We start from the raw sequence: 22,079 nt of genomic DNA on the forward strand, positions 1-22,079 counted from the left end.
CAAATACTTAAAGAGGGCTATCATGTCCCCTCTCAACCTCCTTTTCTCCAGGCTGAAAATTCCCAATTCCCTCAACCTATCTTCACAGGGCTTGGTCCCTTGGCCCCAGATCAACTTCGCCGCTCTCCTCTGTACCCTTTCAATTTTATCTACGTCCTTCTTGAAGTGAGGCCTCCAGAACTGCACACAGTACTCCAGGTGTGGTCTGACCAGTGCCGTATACAATGGGACTATGACATCTTGTGATTTTGATGTGATGCCCCTGTTGATACAGCCCAAAATGGCATTAGCCTTTTTTACCGCTGCATCACACTGCCTGCTCATGTTTAGTTTACAATCCACAAGTACCCTAAGGTCTTGTTCACACACAGTGTTACCTAGAAACGTATCCCCCATCCAGTAGGCATGCTTTTCATTTTTCTGACCCAGATGCAGAATTTTACACTTATCTTTATTAAATTGCATCTTGTTCTCATTTCCTATGGAGAGCAGCGATCAGTGAAGTAACTGATCAGTAAAGTAAAGAAGAAAATGGGGAGGGGATTGGTGCTTTTAGTGAAAGAGTCTTTAATGTCTTGCAAATATTAAATATTCTTTAACCGCCCTGAGCCGCCGGGGAGGGCAGTATATAAATATAATTAATTAAATAAATAAATAAATAAATAAATAAATAAATAAATAAATAAATAAATAAATAAATAAATAAATAAATAAATAAATAAATAAATTTGCCCATTTTTCCATTGTGTTCAGATCTCGTTGAACTCTGTCTCTATCTTCCGGAGTATTTGCCAGTCCTCCCAATTTGGTGTCATCTGCAAACTTGATGAGTAGTCCCTCCACCCCCTCATCTAGATCATTAATAAATATGTTAAAAAGTACCAGGCCAAGCACCGAGCCCTGAGGTACCCCGCTACTCACCTCTCTCCAGTCTGATGAAACACCATTGACAACAACTCTTTGAGTACGGGTCTCTAACCAATTCCCTATCCACTTAACTATCTGAAAATCCAGATTGCAGTCCTTCAACCTATCCATCAGAACATCATGGGGAACCTTGTCAAAAGCTTTACTAAAATCCAAGTAAATGACATCAACCGAATTTCCCCGATCCAGCAAACCTGTTACTTGGTCAAAAAAGGAAACCAGGTTGGTCTGGCAGGACCTGTTGGAGACAAATCCATGCTGACTTCCTTGGATCACCAAATTGTCCTCCAGATATTTGCAGATCGCTCCCTTTAATATCTGCTCCATTATCTTCCCCACAACAGAGGTCAGACTCACTGGTCTGTAGTTTCCCGGGTCATCCTTCCTCCCTTTTTTGAAGATCGGAATAACGGAAGAGTTTGCTCTCTTCCAGTCCTTAAAGAGGTCCCGAAGATGATGGACAAGGACTGTGCAAGTTCTCTGGAAAGTTCTTTGAGCACTATCGGGTGCATTTCATCCGGCCCAGGGGATTTGAACTCATCCAGTGCAGCTAAATGCCTCTCGACAGCCTCTCTATCCATGTTAACCTGCCACCCAGAGACTAACTATCCTTTGGCTATGGCCATCTTTAGATGTGCCTAAACACTTTGACCTGTGGGAAAAAACAGATGTAAAATAGGCACTAAGCCTTTCTGCTTTCTCTGCATCTTCCACCTGTATTATTAGCAGAGCTGCCTATCCATAAAAAGCATCTATCCCTATGTGACCTGGTGTTCCTTCTTCCATTAAATCCCTAAGCATGACTAAGGTCAGTGTTGTCTGCTCAGACTGGCAACAGCTCTTCCAGGTCCCAGGCGAAGGTCATTCATATCACCTGCAACTGGTCCTTTTAACCGGAGATGCCGAGGATTGAGCCTGGGACCTTTTGAATGTGAAACAGACGCTCTTCCACAGAGACATGATGATGACCCTGAGATTACCCTGGAGTTCCCTTCCAACACTATGATTCTATGACTTGACCCCTCCTCAAGACTTACCTTGCCCTTTGATTTACAGAAAAGGTAAATGGGATACAATGACTTTCACTTCGTCAAGGATGGTTAAGCATGGAGAAACATTCCAAGATTCCTGATTATAGAGCTGTATAGAGTTTCCGTTTCATAGTGTGGGAAGGTTTGTTCTTTTTTTTTTTGTTTTTTTAATACTTCTGAGTAAATACAGGATGTGCATGGCTTAAATCCTTAAGAAAATGCCTGAGAGAAATATATATCCCTTAAAAAAAACACAAACAAACCAGAACAGTCATTCTTCTTTGGCTTGTCTGTGTCTAAATAAATAAAAGGATGCAGAGCCATGGTTTTGACCTTGGTATCACCCTGGGATTGAATTTTCCCCTCACCTTGAGTTTTATTAGTTTACTCGCTGCGGACTGCATTTATTCCCAACAAATACTGGGCAGGAGGGAAATGAATTTGTTTCGATCAAGATTTGGCTGTGAGGACGCTTTCCCCCAATAAACTGGGATTTCAAGCTTCAGCGAGGTTTGGTGAGAAGACAGTTTGCTACTTGAAACACTTGGGAAACAATTTTATTCAGCTACACCCAATGAAATGGATTGGTGGTCGATTCAGGGCAGGCAAAGGCAAACTCTTCTGCAGGACATACACAACTAATTTATAGAATTCACTGCCAGAAATCTAGTTATAGGCTCTGCCTAAAATAATCTGAATGAGGGGATAAGACAAATTCAAGTATTTATTAATATGATGAAAAGTTGGTTTTATGCCCTGCTTTTCACTACCCTAAGTAGTTTCAAAGCATCTTACAATCACCTTCCCTTCCTCTCCCTACAACAGACACCCTATGAGGAAGGTACTGCTGAGAGAAGCCTGACAGGATTGCTCTGTGAGAACAGGAGTATCAGGGCTGTGACTTGCTCAAGGTCAGTTACCTGGCTGCATGTGGAGGTGGGGAATCAAACCAGGCTTGCCAGATTAGAAACCACCGCTCTTAACCACTACACCAAGCTAAACTGAAGCTATCATATTTTGGTCACACTATGAGAAGGTGAATCCCTGGAAAAGGTAATAACGCTAGGAAAATTCGAAAGCAACAAGAAAATGACAAGAAGAGTTGGATTGACTCAATCAAGGAAGAGTCCTCAGACCACAAGACCTGAATGAGGCTATTAATGATAGGACATTTGGGAGGTCATTCACGTATAGATCACACATTGTCATAGATGAGAGACCATTTGAGGGCACTTAACACACCCATTAGCCCTGTCAGCTAAATTGAACCTCCAGGTTCAGAGTGTCAGGTTTCTTCATTGCCAGGAAAAACACAGGGCCGTTCCGCATTTGTCCAAAATAACACAATGGTTACTAATTGAAATCGCTACAGTTTTGCCGTTATGCACAGTCGTTGACAATCTGCAACACTCCTGAAACCGATCCGCAAAAAGCGCTTCGTTGTAGCGCTTTCAGGGAAATCCCAAAAAGTGGATTCACCCTCCGGAAAGTGCTATACTCCTGCAATCGATCTGCAACACTAGCGGGAAAGTTCTGTGCGTTACCATTGTTGCGGTTTCTGCAAAGTCCCTCCCCCTGGCTCTCTCCTCTGATCTTCCGGAGAAGCGATCGCCATTTTTTTTTCTCTGAGCAAGCAGAGATCAACGCACCGGCAAGCCTTTGTTTACCCAGTGAGGCTTCCCCGGCTGCAGTCCCTCTGTTTAAAGTCACCAAGCACAAGCATCGCAGAGGCCCGTTTGCTGGTTTATTTTCACTTTATTTTTCACACTGTTTTCGGCCGAAAATCGTGCCCGTGAGGGGGGGGGGTTCACTTGGGGGGAGCGTGGCAACGATGAAATGGCAGCTCAAACATCACCTGCTAGCTGGATGGGTCTCTCCGTTGCAACAAATCAACGCATATTTATTGCAATGGGTGTGTTTTATTTTTTTTAAACCTTCCTTGAAGGGAAAGGGGATGTTTGGGAGCATGATAACGGCCGCCCATTGGCTGCTTGACGGCCAGGGGTGGGACACAGCTCAGCAATAGCGCTTCCTTTCTAGCGATTTTTGCCGAGACCGGAACCCTGTGGGAAACGATAGAAACACAACTGGATTCCACTACAAAGGCAGGTATGCGTTACGCCGAATTCCACTATTTAAAATGGCGATTTTTCATTCAGCAAACAATTTGCTACATGGATCCCGGTGCGGAATGGCCCACAGTCCTTGACTGGGTGCAAAGGGGTATGTTTATTTCTGGATCAAGCAAGAGCACACAGACAACATCATCGTCAGCACTGAATTTCTCCGTGCAGGTATACCAATTATAATCCTTTTGCTCAACCCCCACTCGTGGGATCCAATTAATATGGGAAGCTTCAAAATATTCCAGGCACCTGAGAACTCTCTGTGTGCCCAAGGACAGAACCCATCTGTAGGGAGGTGAAAATGTAGGAGGCAGGGACGAACCATAAATTCCCTGGAGTCAGTTGACCTATCTAAACCATAATAAAATGAATAACATATGCATGCAGATGAAAAAGAAAAAACATTCCAATTGGTAATTAGACCTTGTCCAGATCCAGGGATCTCCAGGCGAGAACTGGAGATTCCACAGCTTTTACAGACCAATGCTTCACTAAATGCCAACATGATTTACAATACAAAAACCATTCCCCAGCTGGGCAATTGACACATCAAAGTCCCATAGTGGCAACTGTATACAGGATGAGGGAGGGGGGATGATGGAAACACATTAAGACCACAACCAAACTATAACTGACACATGAAACAAATAGGGCTGGTGATCCCCACCCAACTCACAGTAGGTCAGGGGACTCACCTTATAGCCCTATGACTCAGGGTGGCATGAAGGTCTGCAAGAGGGCAGAAGGGGCTTCCACTTTCTCTCTGACAACGTTTGCCCCTTCTGCAGTTTCCACATGTCCCTTGTGACTTATATCACCTGTCATATTATCAACTTTACAGGGGTGCAGTTGTGAGGAGCAAATGAGGGGTGGGACAGCTTATCTATACTACTCTGGAGCTCGTAGGAAGAAGGGGAAAGCAAATATGATCTAGATAGACATGATGGTGATGGGAAAGGTTTGTGGACATCATACTCCAAAGTTGGGGTTTCTGGAGGCAGCTGGGAAATCATAATAATATCTTAAGAATTTATATGGGCTTTGTTTAGCCATTCCTCTAGCACAGCCTTTCTCATCTTTTTTTTTACTATTGAGAAACCTCTGAAACATTATTCGGGTTTCAAGGAACCCCAGAAGTGGTGTGATCGTGCAGAATATGGTTGGGAAGTATAACTGGGTACATTCCCAACCAGGGCTCCTCCCCTTCCCACCTTCTCCATTTTGGAAGGGGGTGGGTTGGCTTTATATGACCATATATGGTCATATCACGCGATAACTTGTTAACACATATTTAAAATATATTTAAAAATTAACTCCCTCCCATTCGGGAAACCCTTCCAAGGTTGTCAAGAAACTCCAGGGTTTCACAAAACCCTGACTGGGAAAGACTGCTCTAGCAACACAGAAGAGACTGTTTGTTGTGTGTTGTGAATATCAGAATTGCTTGAATAGACCCAGTTGCATAGAACTTTCCCAGCTAGGGTTGCCAGTCTCCGGGTGGGACCTGAAGATCTCCTGGGATTACAACTGGTCTCCAGACCACAGAGATTAGTTCCCCTGGAGAAAATGGTTACCTTGGAGATTGGATGCTATGGAATTCTACCCCACTGGAATCTGTCCCCTTCCCCAAATCCTAAAGTTGCCAGATTGTACCTCCAAATCAACACCTGATCTATGCTGGCCTATTGCAAAGACCATCTTTTCTATTGTCTAAGCTCAGGCTAGCCTGATTTTATTGGATCTTGGGTGCTAAACTGGTCAGCCATAGTTAGTACTTGGATGGGAGACCACCAAAGAAGTCTACACAGAGATAGGCAATGGCCACCTCCAAATGCCTCTTCCCTTGAAAGCCCTACAGCAGGGGTAGTCACCTGTGGTCCTCCAGATGTTAATGGACTACAATTCCCATGAGCCCCTGCCAGTGTTTGGAAAATGTAGTCCATGAACATCTGGAGGACCACAGGTTGACTACCCCTGCCCTACAGGGTTGGCACCAGTCAAATGTGACTTGATAGTATTTTCCACCAGCACCTTCCTTGGCCAGATCTGGTGTGTGTTGCATGCTGAGGTCACTTCCTGATATCGCTCTAGTCACCAGTTCAAAACATCTGGCAGGCTCAAGAGGCAAAGTGAAGAACAGTCAGATAGGAAAGGCTTATGTGGTTGTCGGCCTGGTCTAAAGATTCCTGTGGGGTCTCACGTGAGGTGACCAGGTAGGATGAGACCTTGAACGGTAACAACGGGGAAGTGGGTATGAATGGAGGTGTAAGTCTTTTAATAAACCATTTCATCTCCTTTTTAAAAATAAAGCCAAGTTCTACTTGTCACTGCCACATAATACACGATAATCCAAAGAGTCCTTTTTGCGCGAGGTAAAAAAAGGACTGGAAAACTCATTAAATATGGTACATGAATTTAGATAAATCCTCACAGTGACAGGCTTATTGTAAGCGTTTGGGGGCAGGAGTGATGAAAGTCTATAGGAATTGTTCAGAGGCAATTAAGTCGTGCTTAGATGAATAATGAGCATATTGGTGTAGCTGTGGGTGATTTGTTAAGAGTGTGCATGTAAGTATTGCTATTCACCTGTCACATGGGTCGCATTAGAGTGATGCGATTCATCCATGCATCAGAAGACAGCTCCTGATATTTTGGAGTGGGTCTTATCTGTACATCCTCTGTGCGCACTACAGATTTATGCATATGCACATCCCAGATGGAATAGGGTTGGGCATTCGCTGGCAGGGGCTCGTGGGAATTGTAGTCCATGGACATCTGGAGGGCCACAGTTTGCCCACCCCTGGAATAGATGGATAAGAGAAAGGCTTTCGCAAATAATGTCATCATTTATCAGCATTTTGAGCTTCAAATGACGCAAGCAGGTGGGACGGATAGATCTCAAAGAGATCTCCTGAGTGCTTTCTGTGGTCAACTGTCACTGCAGGGGCCCTTGATTAGGCCCACGACAGCTGGCTGAGCTGGCATTCCTTCATCTTCTGAGCTTCCAACTCTCTGAAAAACCACTTCATTTGAGGAACTGTCATCACTGGCGAGAGGGGCCATGACACTGCCTCAAATTCCACCCACTCCCAGCTCCACCCACAAAGTCTCCCAACCCAATTCTGGTATACCTAGTCCACTGCTACCTTCAAGACTCACAACATTTACTCTTGTGAGACAGAGTTCACTTCTTCAGATGCTATGAAAAAGGAAATAATAGGGGAAATGGCCTGGGAAAAGGAGCAAATGGTTATCAAGCTGCCCCTCCTCTTTCACTTGCCTGTTAATTCCCAAGAAGGCCTCCTAAGATGCCCTTAAGAGACCTAAGTTGGTCCTACTTGAGCCTGAATTGATGCACCTCAGTGAAAGCAGCAGCCTGATTCAGAGACATGCCAAGATAGATACAGGGGGGATCCCATTGTTCATGCAGTGGTGTCCACTGAACTAAGGATGCTGGTCTCCTGGAATTACTAGACTACAGACGAGGCATGTTCAAAAAGTACATGAATCAATGTTGGACACTTTCTGGACAAATCTGATCTGAATCTCACTTCCCCTTAAGCTGCCCGAATTAGTCTTTGCCATATCACTGAACCGCAATTTGGACATGATTTGGTCATGCAGGTATTGGACAGTTTAAAGGAACATTTTTTTCCCTTTTCTGTCTGTTCTGTGGTTTTGTAGTGGAGTAGCCCAAGGGCAGGGACCAAGGGCAGGAAGCCCCCGGCTCTGCGCAACTGCCGGGGGCTCCCTTGCCTAGTGGCCGCTGTATTTTAAGTACAGCGGGCTTGATTACTAGTATTCCTGATAAAATCCCTCCTCAGATTTCTCCTCCAGAGGAAACACCCTCAAATCTTCAGGAATTTCCCAACCTGCTGGCAGCCCAGGCTGGGAGAGGGTGGTGGCAGAAATGAACCTTGTGTGCATCTTACATGGAGCAATTCACATGGTCCTACTGAAAACAAGGTCAAGGTTCAAGAAAATGCTGAATTGGTGTTATCAGGAGTACGGCACAGCTGGCTGTTTGTGTGAATCTTCTGGGAGGGATTTTTTGGCAGCCTCTGGTCATGCTATCCCCAGGATGTGATTGGGGGACATTTGGATGACTATCGGTGTGAGAGAATTTCATACCTGTCTCTGCCACTTCCAAGAACGTCTCTGATTGGAGAAAGCAATAAAAAATGTTCAAAGGGAGGCACAGTTTTGCTGCCTTTTGCTCTCTCCATTTTCTCCTTTGAGAGCTGTCTCAGTCCCTTCTCTTCTTCAACCGCTGCCTTTCACATCTTCTCAGCAGCCATTCCCTCCTCTTTTTGGGTTCAGCCTCAGTCCCTCATTAGTTATGACTTAGTTCCTGTTCCCTTTCATACTCTTCTTTTTCATTTAGAGTGACTAGACTTTCAATGCACTTTAAATCCAGTTGCAAAAACGCATTAGAAGTGCATTATCCAATGTGCACAGAATGAGCCCATGATAAGGAGCTGTCCAGCAGCTGCTTGCAGACAGACATCAAGGGGGAGCTCACCAAATCCTTAGGCAGCGGGTTCAAGGTTTTGGTGTTAACCTCTAAGGCCAGACATGGTCTGGGATCTGCGTATCTAAGGGACCACCTGTCTGAATATGATCCCGCAGAATGCTACAGTCAGCTACAGCTAACCCCAAAGAAGTGCAACTGGCCTCCACCAAGCTTTTTCGGGCCTGGCCCCTGCCTGGTGGACTAAGCTCCAGAACATCAGGGCCCTGAAGGAGCTAGCACAGTTCTGCAGGGCCCGCAAGACAGAGCTCTTCTGCCAGGCACAGGGCTGAGGCCAGCATGCATGGAAAAACTACACCACCACATGGGCCTCCCATCCTGGCATGGGGTTCTCATCCTACATCTCCCCTTCTACAGAGGGATATCAGACGTGGCTTATGAAATTGTTCTATTAGTTTTTAGCAGTTTAAAATGTATGTATGTGTTTTATGGTTTTATTCACCCTGTTGTAAGCTGCCCTACTACACTACTCACCCTCAGTTCCAGATCAATTACAATGTCACATTCATTTGTTACAAGGGCTGGATCTGACCTAAATAGTCCTCAATATGAGCAGTCCATGTGTGTCATAAAATGGAATGCCATATAATGGAGATATAAACTTTTTAAAGGATACAGGCAGAGATTGACTGACATAGAACACCAACAGGACTTGGCTAATAACCCATCTTTCATTATCAGTGAACCGAATAGATACTCATCTTACCCTATGACATATTTGGCCAAGCTTGAAGTACCTAGTCATAGGAGGGCCTTCACTTTGGCATGCTGTGATGCCTTCCCTTCGGCTGTATTAGAAGGAAGATATAGGAAAATATCCTATATCGAAAGGAAATGCACCTGTGGCTCTGGACATATAGAAACCATGGAAAATGTTCTCCTTCAATGTCGATTTTATAATGACATTCAAATTAGTCTCTTCCACTGTTAGGCAGATTCCCAGGGCATTCAGGAGAATTTTACATTTCTCTGCTGCTTGCAGATATAGAAAATAATACAACTTATAGAGTTGCCAAGTTCTGCACAGCAGCGATCAAAATTCATAATAGAATGGTCTGTTTCAAGTGAACTGGACAGATGTATTTATGTACCTTATTATTATTCTGTTTTGTATTGTTATGTTTTAAGATGTTTAATTCCTGGTTTTAATGGATGTTTTTGTATCATCTTGTGCTGGTCTATACCGTAATAAAACTAACTGAACTGAAAGGATACAGGCAAACCCAATTAATGGTATTTATTTTTACTCAAAATATAAACATGCCTAAAATTTTGACATTCTTACAGAATCTTCTTTATTTAACATTTATTTAACATCTCCATTCCCTGGGAACAAGGGAGAGGGAGGCGGGTGCAAGAGTGGAACAAGACAGGCACTTTTAGCGCTTTTGAGCATCCATCTCTTCCTTCTGCCGGTTGCCTGCTGGTTTCTCTCCTGTAGTTTGTGCTAAATAGGTTGGGGGATTCCCTTTATGCGATTCCCCAACTAGCACTTTAAAATGGAGGTGGTAGCCAGACGGTTACTGCCCAGACGCTGGATGTTGGCAACATCATATGGAGTGGCTGGAATATAATGACTATGTAAGGTAAGCATTTCATTATATTTAACAGGTGCAGAAACACTCCCTGTTTATGATCCTTCCTCCTGGAAAAAGGCAAAGGGATTTATCCCCACCCACCCTTTTCTTTCCTGGTGAAATTGGATCACAGCCACATGTTCAAAAAGAAGTACCATCAAGTACAGAATTATTATTAGGACCAACCAAGTGTCACATACCAAAAGGCAAGGTTTTGAGTTCTCCAGACTTCTGAAGAAGAAGAAGAAGAAGAAGAAGAAGAAGAAGAAGAAGAAGAAGAAGAAGAAGAAGAAGAAGAAGAGTTGGTTCTTATATGCCGCTTTTCCCTACCCGAAGGAGGCTCAAAGCGGCTTACAGTCGCCTTCACATTCCTCTCCCCACAACAGACACCCTGTGGGGTGGGTGAGGCTGAGAGAGCCCTGATATCACTGCTCGGTCAGAACAATTTTATCAGTGCCGTGGGGAGCCCAAGGTCACCCAGCTGGATGCATGTGGGGGAGCGCAGAATCGAACCCAGCTCGCCAGATTAGAAGTCCGCACTCCTAACCACTACACCAAACTGGATGGATGATCCAACCCAAAAAGGTGTGGGGTGCGATACAAAATCTTGGTGTATCCCTGGGGTGTGATGCAAAATCTTGGGGCATTTCCACACACTGCTAAAAATAACGTTACACCAGCTGAATAGCATAGTGCTAAATATTATCACACCTCCTGGCCATTCCTTACCTTCTTGCTGTCTCGCTCTAGTCTGCCGCCTTTTTGAACTTCTCACCCTCCTCAACTGCTGCTGAAAAAGGTGGAAGAGAACAACATGGATTATACACAACTCTCCTCCACCTGTCAATCAAGCCAGGCAGCCAATCCCCTTTCTCCTTTTTTAGATGCCCACCATTAAAAAAAAAAAAGAATACTTCTCCATTTAAACACCTATGCATATAATCATAAATGCATAGTACTTTCTGAATGCCACCCCTTATGTAATCACAAGTCTTGAATCTTTTAAAAATTGATCCCATTCCTGATATTTTTGGGGGGAAGGGCTTTAGAGAGGAATACTTTGTGTTTTCACTTTTGGAAAAAATATTTTTGGCTTTGCCTGCATGCTTGTATGCCTATTCATTTCTCCAGGCAGTTCGCCTTAAAAAAAATCCCATCCTGAAGAAGGGAGAGGGAGACAGGTGCGAGGGCAGGACATTGGAGGCAGAGATAGTGCTTCTTTGCCGCCATACATTTATTTTGCATGTAGTCTGCTAGTTGTCAGCTGGGGGAAAGTGATCAACTTTTTGGGATTCGCCAACTTGCACTTTAAAATGGCGGATATCGTGAGTAGTTTTCTGGCTGAACACAGGAGTTTGGCAACGTCATGCGGAGCAGCCAGAATATAGTGTCTACATGGGGTGAGTATGACACTAAATTTATGGAATGCAGAAATACCCTTGGTGATTCCTGAGGCGTGATTCAAAATCTTGGTGTAGGCTCTTCTATGCTAGGTATTAGATACAGGCTGGGCATGGTGGGTACACTGCTTTTGGGGGATTTTGCTTTTTAAAACAATTGAACAGGAGAAGGTAGGTGTCAGGGAAAGGCATTCTGCACTGCCTCTCTCCCCTGGGCAATGAGGCAGGCTCATCCAGACCAGGGCTTGGGGGGCCCCCAAGAGAAATTCAAAGAACACTCCGCCTGTTAAGTCAGTTGACACCAAAGAGCAGCTTGGTCCTGGCCAGCCACGAGCTGTGCATGGGACTCAGCTTCCCAACACCTGGAGGAAGAAAGCAAGAATGAGAGAGGCAGGAGTGAAATGCCAATTCATTATTGTTAAAAGCACCTCTGTTCTTACTGCATCATCAGTAAAAGATCATGGCATGACATTGTGGATGCTAAAGTGAAGCACCTGGGATTATGTAAAGCAGAAAACCTAACTCCGAAAGGACAATCACTACTTAAACAGTTTAAACATGACTGGAATGACCTTCAAAGAGATACTTTCTCCACTTCACCTCGGAATTAAATACTCCAGTGAATTGGATCTTCCTCTGTACTTTAGCATATTAACAGTTCCTAACCTGAGACAGTCAGATATGCTTCCTGCCCCTCTCTCCCTCCCAACCAATGTATCAGTAACCAGTGGCTGGCAGACACTTTTCTCAATCTCATCCTGAAGCCAAAATCCTTTGTATACCCTAACCCGCCCCCTTCCTGTCCCAGCACCAAGCGTAATAGTGTAGCGCTAAAGATTATTGTGCCTCCGGCCATTCCTCACCTTCTTGCTGTCTCGCTTCCGTCTGCCGCCTTTTTGTGCTTCTAACACTCCACATGCCTTCTTGAAATGGCAGAAGAGAGCAACACACTTTTCGTGCAACTCTCTTCCACCTGTCAATCAAGCCAGGCAACCAGTCCCCTTTCTCAACCTTTTAAAGAAGCCACAACGCCCGCTAATTTTTAAAAAAAATTTAATTTTTTTTTTAAAAACCTTCCCTATTGAAATGCCTGTGCATCTAATAATAGATGCATAGTGCTTTTTGAGTGCCACCCATTATGGAATCATGAGTTTTTAAACATAAGAAAAACAGTCTTATTCCTGATTTTTTTGGGGTAGGGGGGACTTTAGAGAGGCATGCTTTGTGTTTTAACTTTTGGAAAAAAATATTTTTGGCTTTTACACCTATTCGTTTATCCAGACAGTTTGTGCTAAAAAAAATAAATAAAACTGTCCTGGGAGAAGGGGGAGGGAGGTGAGTGCGAGGGCGGAACATTAGACGCAGAAATAGCGCTGGTTTACCTCTATACATTTCCTTAGTGTGTGGCTTGCTGGTTGCCCTCATCTAGCTCATGCTTTTTAGGCTGTGGAATCCACTTTATGAAATTTCCCAACTACCGCTATGAAATGGAGGATGTTGCTTTAGGTTTGCTGGATCGACATGGGAGATGGATGACATCATGCAAAATGCAAAAAATATGGTGTCTTCATAAGGTAAGCATTTCACTATATTTATCGGGTGTGGAATGACCCCCTCAGAGTTCCCTGGCTGGCATGTCCTGGGCTGGCTGCCCCCAAGAGTAGGCTGTCCTGGTATGCCAGAGGAAGCACCAGATAGGGCTGCTCAGAAGGCCTGCTTGCCCTCCCTCTCTTCTCCCCACCATAGTGCCTTTTGGCTTCACCGGGCATGGATTGAGGGGGGCTGTCTGAAAGGAATGCACAAGTGGGGGGAGGGAGCTTTTAATGAGAGAGAAAGAAAGCAAGCAAGCAAGAGGGAAAGAGGGGGTTTCGCTTCTCAAATAAACTGCAGTTTACTGTCATTAATATTACCATGAGATGGCTTGCCATGTTCAGGAGGCCAACATTCAGCTATCCAGCTCCTAATATGTGTCCCTAACAGGATGGCAAATAGAGAAGGATATGTGCGTGTGGAATGAAATCGTGACTCACAGAGCAAATTTTAAAATAACACTTCTTATATATGTATGCAGGGAGGCAATTGTGCACAACTTTTGGTTCTTCCCTCTAGCTGCAACACAGCATCCCAGTCGTCCCCACCCCCCAACCATTTCTCTGTCATCTCCCATTTAGGAAGGGGCGCCAGCAGAGAAGACTGCCTGGTCCCTGGCCCCTTCCCTAGCTGAGAGTCCACTGCAGCCAACATAGAGCAAGGGGATGGAGACAGCACCCCTTCAAAGAAAAGCTACGGGTTTGAAGTCTCTTAATTTAGAGAAGAATGATTGGTGGGTAGGGGGGTGCCCAACACAAGGTAGGAAAAGGAGGCCAAGATTTTTCTCCCCTTCTCCCCAGCTCAGGGGCATCTTGTTCCCTCCTGCCATTATCTGAAACATAGCAACTGCAGCATGCATCTTTTCCCATCCCGCAGCAGTCTCCTTCTTTCTCTCCCTCTACGCCAGTTGCTTGCAGGCCAGATAAGAGTCCAGCCCATGGGCCGTAGGTTTGACACCCCTGAATTGCATAACTCCAGTCCCAAAGCCGATCCTTGTGGGACCCCACTGTTTATTTCCCTCCATTGTGAGAACTGCCCATTTTTTCAAGGCCTTTGAATCAGAAGAACAATAGGATGAGAAGAAGTAACCTGCATCATTCCTATCAAGCCTAATATGTACATGAGATTGGATCCAGGATCATCTTAATTAATTTCTCTGTTACCCTCCACTTTAATGTACTCTGCCTATTTGTAAGTGTTCATCTGTCCTTGTGATACAAGATTATTTTTGGAAGGTGTTAATTATCTGTAGGGAAAAGCTTCTGGACTTAAACACAACTGTTCCTTCTTCAGTGTGTATATTTCTGGCAACAAAGCACAAAACTATACACACAGACTGGAGACACCTTTTATAAAATCTGAAGATTTTAAGAGGGAGAGGAGCAAAAGGTACTAAACCCTTAACCCTACACCTGGGAGTTGGGGTGTTAGGTTCTTTTCCTGTCTTCCCCAACCCCATCTTTCATCCTCAGCCAAGCTGAATAATGCAACTCGTCTTCAGTAGGAGAAATATCTAAGGAGCCTCTGTCTCAATATGTCCCCTGGAAAATGCTACGATCAGCAATGGCCAACCACTGGTTATCCCCGGCCCCAAAGAAGGATGACTGGCCCTTCGTGGTGGGGTGAGCTCCCGAAGAATATCATGGCCCTGATGGAGCTAACACTGTTCTACAAGGCCTGCAAAATGGAGCTCTTCCACCAGGCATATGGGTGAGGCCTACCCAGAGGCTCAAAGTGGCTTCCAAACGCCTTCCCTTTCCTCTCCCCACAACAGACACCCTGTGAGGGAGGTGAGGCTGAGAGAGCCCTGATATCACTGCCCGGTCAGAACAGTGGGGGAGTGCAGAATCGAACCCAGCATGCCAGATTAGAAATCTGCACTCCTAACTTCTACACCAAACTGGCTCTCAGTAAAATGTTTTGAACTCCTTCCCATCCTAAGCGGAGGTCACCATGTCAGGGAACAGTGGCTCTGAGGACACTGAACTCAGTGCTCAAACATCGCCCTCAATTCCCAGCTTCCTCCCTGCCATCCAGCACTGTGGTTTGTTTGTTTTTGTCTGTTCCGAGGAGAGGACCGTCTCATGGAGTAACGTTGATTCCTCCACCTGCACTTTAAGGTAGAACAATCCGAACACAGTTTAGCGCACCATCTTCAGCCTTTCACAAAATATGAAGGTCTCTTTCTTTTGTTCCTTCCATCTTTTGTGAGACAAGGAGAACGGCCATTAGTGCAGTTTTAGAGGGAAAAAACAAGAAATAAAAAGCTCCTTATGGAAAGTTTCCCTCCCATTAGTTCTGCAATCATATTCAGCTTTCTTTTTAAATTTTTACATAAGATGAATGCATACATTTATTTCACAATTGCCTTCAGAGGCTTAAAATATACCACCTTCTCTCTCTCTCTCTGCCAACATAATAGGAATACTAGTTAGCATTTGGGATTCAAGTACACTTCAGCAGCATCTAATTAAATATTTGTACTTTTCCCTCAATTGGAATGAGTTTGTAACGGGGCCGACATCTCCTCTCCCCCCACGTCTTATTCTCCTAATTCTGCCATTATCTGTAATCTTCTCTACCCACCTTTTGCCCAAATTTTACTTTTAGGCTTCCCAGAGAGAAGTTACATGTGTAGCTAATTATCATTTGAAGGGCAATACAGGCTCACACACTGATTCCGTTCCAGGCTTTTAAAGGAAGGCTGAGCAATGTTGGATGCCCACCCAGGGAGGAAAGCAACAACAACAGTAAATATGAACAGTAAAAAAAAAATCTAAACTGTGAATTCATCCTTCTGCCAATAAATAAAGGGAACTCAGTGAGAAAGAGAACGGGTAAAATGAGAAATTCAGATGGGTAGCCGTGTTGGTCTGAAGCTATGGAAGCAATTCGACAGAGCTGGAGTCTGGTGGCACCTTTGAGACTGACAAAAAATTAATTCTGGGTATAAGAAGAAGAAGGGTTGGTTTTTATACCCTACTTTTCACTGTCCAAAGGAATCTCAAAGTGGCTTACAATTACATTGCCGATTGTAAGCCTCTTTGAGACTCTTTCTCTTAGGGAAAAACAACAGACACCCTATGAGGTAGGTGGGGCTGAGAGCTCTGAGAGAAAGTGCCCTGTGAAAACAGCTCTACGAGGACTGTGAGGAGCCAAGGTCACCCTGATGGCTGCATGTGGAGGAGTGGGGAATCAAACCTAGCTCTGATAGCCCAGGGCCTGGTCTGGTCCTTTTGGGATCGTTTGCCTAGCATGCAGTACCCAAATAGAATGACCACTAGACTGCAAAACCTTTTATGATTTTATTCAACTGCAGAAAATGACACAGGTGGGTTGGTCCCAATAGAGCCTGTGTGTCGAACAATAGAGAGACATGAAATTCTATAACTTCTCACTGGAGATGGATAAAGGTGATGCCCCTACAGGCCAAACCAATAACCTAAGGTCTCCACCTTTTGCACATCCCCCCTGGACCACCTCCCGGACCACCCTTTGCCATTTTGCAAAATCACCGGAGAGGCCCAAAAAGGCAATTTCCCGTTCCTCCCAGCCCTCTGCCCAACTCCATGGGTTTAGTATCAACAATTCCAGTTACTTTCACTGGCCTTGGAAATAGTGCAGCTTAACACATCCATAGGCCATTCTGGCAGTATTTCGAGAGATAGTCAAGTACATCCGTCTCACAAGCAAGGCCATTTTGATTAGGAACTAGTTCCAAAAGCCAAGTTACAGAGAAGAAAAGAAGAAAGAAAAAAAACATTACAGGATAGTACATAACTTTGCACTGTCACAAACAATGTTTAACCATTGAACGGGCACCTTAGGCAGTTGCAGCATTTCATAGCATAACAAAAGTGAAAAGTTCAAACCCTGCTCCATCAGCTCTCCAGATGAGAAGCTTAAGCATGACGCCAAGCTTTTACGTGCATGTACACTTCTTCAGAAACACTTTATCTGATGAAGCGTGCATGCACCCAAAAGTGTAAACGCAGGGCCATTCCGCACTCGTCCAAAATAGCACAATGGTTACAAATTGAAATCACTACAGTTTTGCTGTTATGCACAACGTAATTGATAATCTGCAACACTCCTGAAACCGATCCGCAAAAAGCACTTCGTTGTAGCGCTTTCAGGGAAATCCCAAAAAGTGGATTCACCCTCCGGAAAGCTCTACACTCTTGCAACCAATCTGCAACACTAGCGGGAAAGTTCTGTGCGTTACCATTGTTGCAGTTTCTGCAAAGTCCCTCCCCCTAGCTCTCTCCTCTGATCTTCCGGCGAAGCGATCGCCATTTTTTTTTCTCCGAGCGAGCAGAGATCAAAGCACCGGCGAGCCTTAAAATAGCCTGCAGAGCTGTTTTAAGTCACCAAGCACGAAACAACACATAGCCCCGTTTGCTGGTTTATTTTCCCTTTATTTTTCACTGTATTTTCGGCCAAAAATCGCGCCCGTGCCAGGGGAGGGGGGTTAATTTTTTTTTTCACTCGGGGGGAGTGTGGCAACAATGAAACGGCAGCTCAAACACCACCTGCTACCTAGACAGGTCTCTCTGTTGCAACAAATCAATGCAGATTCGTTGCATCGTGTTTTTTTTTAACTTCCTTAAAGGGAAAGGGGCTTTTTGGGATCATGATAATGGCCACCCATTGGCTGCTTGACGGCCAGGGGTGGGACGAGCTCGGCAATATCGCTTCCTGGCTAGCAATTTTTGCCGAGACCGGAACCCTGTGGGAAACGATAGAAATGCAACTGGATTCCACTACAAAGGCAGGTATGCTTAACGACGAATTCCACAATTTAAAATGGCGTTTTTTCGTCCCGCAACCAATTTGCCACATAGATCCTGGTGCGGAATGGCCCCCAGAATTCACCATTGTTGGCCTTAAAGGTGCCACTGGACTCCACCTTTGTGCTTGTACAATTACCATTCCACCTTCTATTTGTTTCTAAAGTACTTCTGGACATCTCTTGCCTTGAAAACTCCATCAGGGGTCACCCTAAGTCTGATACAACTTGAAAGCAACCTGAAAAAACAAAACAAAAAACACCCTAAAACAAGCACACAGAAAAATTCCTCACTCTTACATACCTGCCATCAAGTTGCAACTTAGAGTGACTCCAACAGGGGCTTTCAAGACAAGTGAGAAGTAACTGTGGTTTGCCGTTGCCTTCCTCTTTAGAAACTTACTTGTTGGGCTCCCATCCAAGTACTGGCCCTGCTTAGCTTCCAAGATCAGATGAGATCAGCCCACACAGTGCTGCCTTCCTTCCCTGCCCACTTTTACGTGATAGCTTAAGAAGTTATTCTATCAATGTGGGATAAGTTTATCAATGGCTGCTAAGCATGGTGGCTGACAGGAACATCCACATTCAGAGGCACTAATATTCTCAATCCCAGCCACATCAAGGGAAGGCCTTGGCCTCTCTGCCCTGTTGTCGGCCCTCCAGATGAACTAGTTGGCCACTGCGAGAGACAGGATGATGGACTAGATGGACCACTGGTCTGATCCAACAGAGCTCTTTTTTATGTTCTTAATAGAGGTGTGATTCCCATGGAAAGTACTTGAAGCCACTCGTATCTGGATGCATGTGCAATTTATTCCAGTTAGGATATCTAAGACACTGCGGAGGTATCTGAAGCCGCCGGATGAAAACTAGAAAGCTCCATGGAAATCAAAGGCTGGTCTCAAACACCCCCATTCTCAGTAAAATGAGTGGAATTCTTCAAGGGAGCTCCATTTGTTCCTGCTTGTAATCTTGTTTAATCTCACTTCTAACCAATTTCTGATGGATTTGAGATTTGTGTTATTGCTACTTCTAATTCGGAGCTGCTACACTCCAGAAGTCATGTTTTATAATCCTTGCGTTCTTTCAAGGGAAAGGGTGGGGGAGACCCTGTCATCCTGCTCTGTAGTTCTTCATAACGTTATTTATCTCTAAACGCCTGGCAATGCTTTGTCACATTACCAAGTAACAACATGAGTTCGGAAACGATACCAAAACCACAAGGCTCAAAAGAATAACCCTAGGAATTAGAGAGATGGCAAATAATAGACTCTTTATCTTTTTGTGTGTGCACACACGCACGCATATGGACTGATTGCTTTTGATCAGAAAACAAAACAGAAGCCTTTGAATTTCTCTCTCTAACAAAAGACGTAACGGGCACAGTTAAAAAAAAATATCCCCTCCCCTCTAAATATGACAATGCAGGGCAATGTATTATGTAGCTTCAGAACATCTTACATGCCGTTTGAACACGCAAATATTCTTACATCATTTATAGTTTGATTACATTCTAAGTGCTGACAACGTACTGCGCTTATGAATAATGCAAAGGAACGGAGAGAAAATGCACGATTTTTTTTTAACATTCAGTTCCAGCCACTGTATTTTTGTCCCCAGCCAAAACGATTTAACAATCTAAAGCACATGTCATTGATGGAATATGATTAGAGAGGCATTGTGTTCTTGACAGTTAACAATTATTCCAGGGGGGAAATGAGGCTGAAGCCACAGTGGCAACAAAATCATCGTGTCAGGGAGCTGAAAAGAAGGAGCCGGTAATACATGTAATCATTGCCAGTCTCTGTGAATTATGTTTTGCTATTAATATAAATAATTAGACAGAGGCATTGCAAAAATACAGCTCTGGACCGTTTCTACTGAACAGTGTAATAAGCATATTGGCAGGGAGAATCTCCTTTAGATAACCAGAGTCAAGGATGGTCGATGTATTCCAAAGGCAAGATGTCCATAAATGCTCTGGACAGCTCATCTCAGGAGCTCTGGTTCATGACAGCTCAGGTATTGCACTGAAACACAGAGAAAGGATAATTTTGATTTATGACAAGCCGAATAACTATTTTCCTGTAATTGCCTTCTCCTGAAAATCTTTAATTGCTTTAAATAGTGCACTAGTCAGCATTACGAGCTTCTACATTAGTCTGGTGGAGATGAGTCCCGGACGATACACCAGTCTCCTACTGACAAGGTATCACATGTTGGGTTCTTCGCAATTAAACCTTCCATTGCATAATATTTATGAGATAAGGGATTACTGCTTTCTAAATATGGTACATTCATTCAATAAGTCTGGCCATTTTACTTTGCAAGTGTTTTATAGAAAGGATCATTGGTATATATAAACGCGCACAATGAATTATAAATCCCATTCCGTCTCCAAAACAAGGTTGCCAGGAGAGTTGTGGGGGCCATAACATCATCTGTAGTGTGACATCACTTGTGGTAAAAATAAAATGGAAGGGACAAGGGGTACCTCTAGAAATTGCCAGAAAGTCTATGGTAAAACCATAGAGTTTTCAGCAATTCCTATAGTTACCCTTTGTTACTTCTGGTAAAAAACTACAGCATTGCATTTTTGCAATATTCTGCCATTGCTTGAAGTGTCAAGAGGCAATGCGGCATGGGGGGCAGGAGTCCACTTATCCACCAGGGATTGGTAGCCATTCTGCCCCTTCAATTTGAAATTGAAATTGAAATTGAAGGGTCAGAACTTGGAATTGGACTCAGCAACAACATAGCAGAAGAACTTTGCCCAGTAAAGTTCCAAGAATACTGGCTATCTGCTAAAACCATAAGTCAGATAGTAAAGATGCTGTAACACCATAACAATATAGGACAACGTTGAAAGACACTGATGCTTACACTGGCACAGAACATAGCCCAAGTTATTAGCATTTTAGGAAACCCACCTCTGGGTGGGTTTAGAGCTCATTTTAATGTATTTAGGATGTATAGGCGTATAAGGAAAGAGAATGTGAGCCCATCTCATGGACTACCCCTGGGAAGGGACAGTGGGGAGATATGTTAACCAAGGCCATTTCTGCATAAGGAAAATTTTCCTGTTCAGCCTTGACATGTTGGCAGCATATAAAGCTCCCTCCACATGACATTGCCAACATTCCCAGGCTGTCCAGTAGCCGGGACACAATTTCAGGAATCCAGAAAACTGGATTCACCACCCTAAATTGCACGAGCCACTGCTGAGCAACAAGTGAGCAACCAGGGATAAGACCATATGGAGGGGGAAATGCGCAATAGTCTTGGCAGCTTTGTCACGCCCTTGCATCCACCCTCCCCTCTCCATTTCCTGCTCTGAGTGATTTTTTTTAATGGTGCAATCCATGTTGCAGTGCAACAAAAAACCTACTTTGTCAAAGGAAAAATTAAATCTTCTTTAAAGTGTCCACAGTCTTTTGGGGATCAGGCAGACAAAACATAACCTCTTTTCTGATTTCTGGAGGTGGGGCATGAGCTGGGAAAGGGGGATGGTGGTGATCGAGCTGCCTGCTCCTGATCATACAGGGGTCTGAGCACCTTGTTTTAAAGCCATTAGCACAAAATGTCCTTTTGGGCTCCAGTTATCTTGTTCAGGGTCTGATAAATCAACCCAGACCTAAATAAAGTGAATGGCAAAAAAGTTGAGAAAGGCTGTTCTATATCTATGCATGTTAGAGTTACAAACCTGCAGGTGAGCCCCAGAGACCTCCTGGAATTATCACTGATCTTCAGACAGATCACTTCTTCTGGAGTAGCTTTCTACTTTTAAAGTCTGTGGGATAAATGGTAGTTGCATGTGAAGACAATTGATCTTCTTAGCAGTAGAGATGTGAGGAACTCAAGTCAAACTGGGACAACTTCCATTAAGGCTGCTTCGTGCAATTGCCTTGTTTTATGGTTAATCTGACAGCCAAAGGCTGTGTGTAAATGACTCTAGGAAAGCCACTTGAAACTCATCCCCTCGAAGATGGAGATTCTACAGCTGGGGAAAAAAGGGCCAGAAGAGGAAGTTGTTGTTTTTTTCCCCAGCCCTGGCTCCAACCTCATGGCATGGGGTGCCAGTTGAAATTCAGGCCCTGAAAGAGCTGTC

Source organism: Paroedura picta, chromosome 6 (genome assembly GCF_049243985.1).
Source record: "Paroedura picta isolate Pp20150507F chromosome 6, Ppicta_v3.0, whole genome shotgun sequence".
Classification (NCBI taxonomy): Eukaryota; Metazoa; Chordata; class Lepidosauria; order Squamata; family Gekkonidae; genus Paroedura; species Paroedura picta.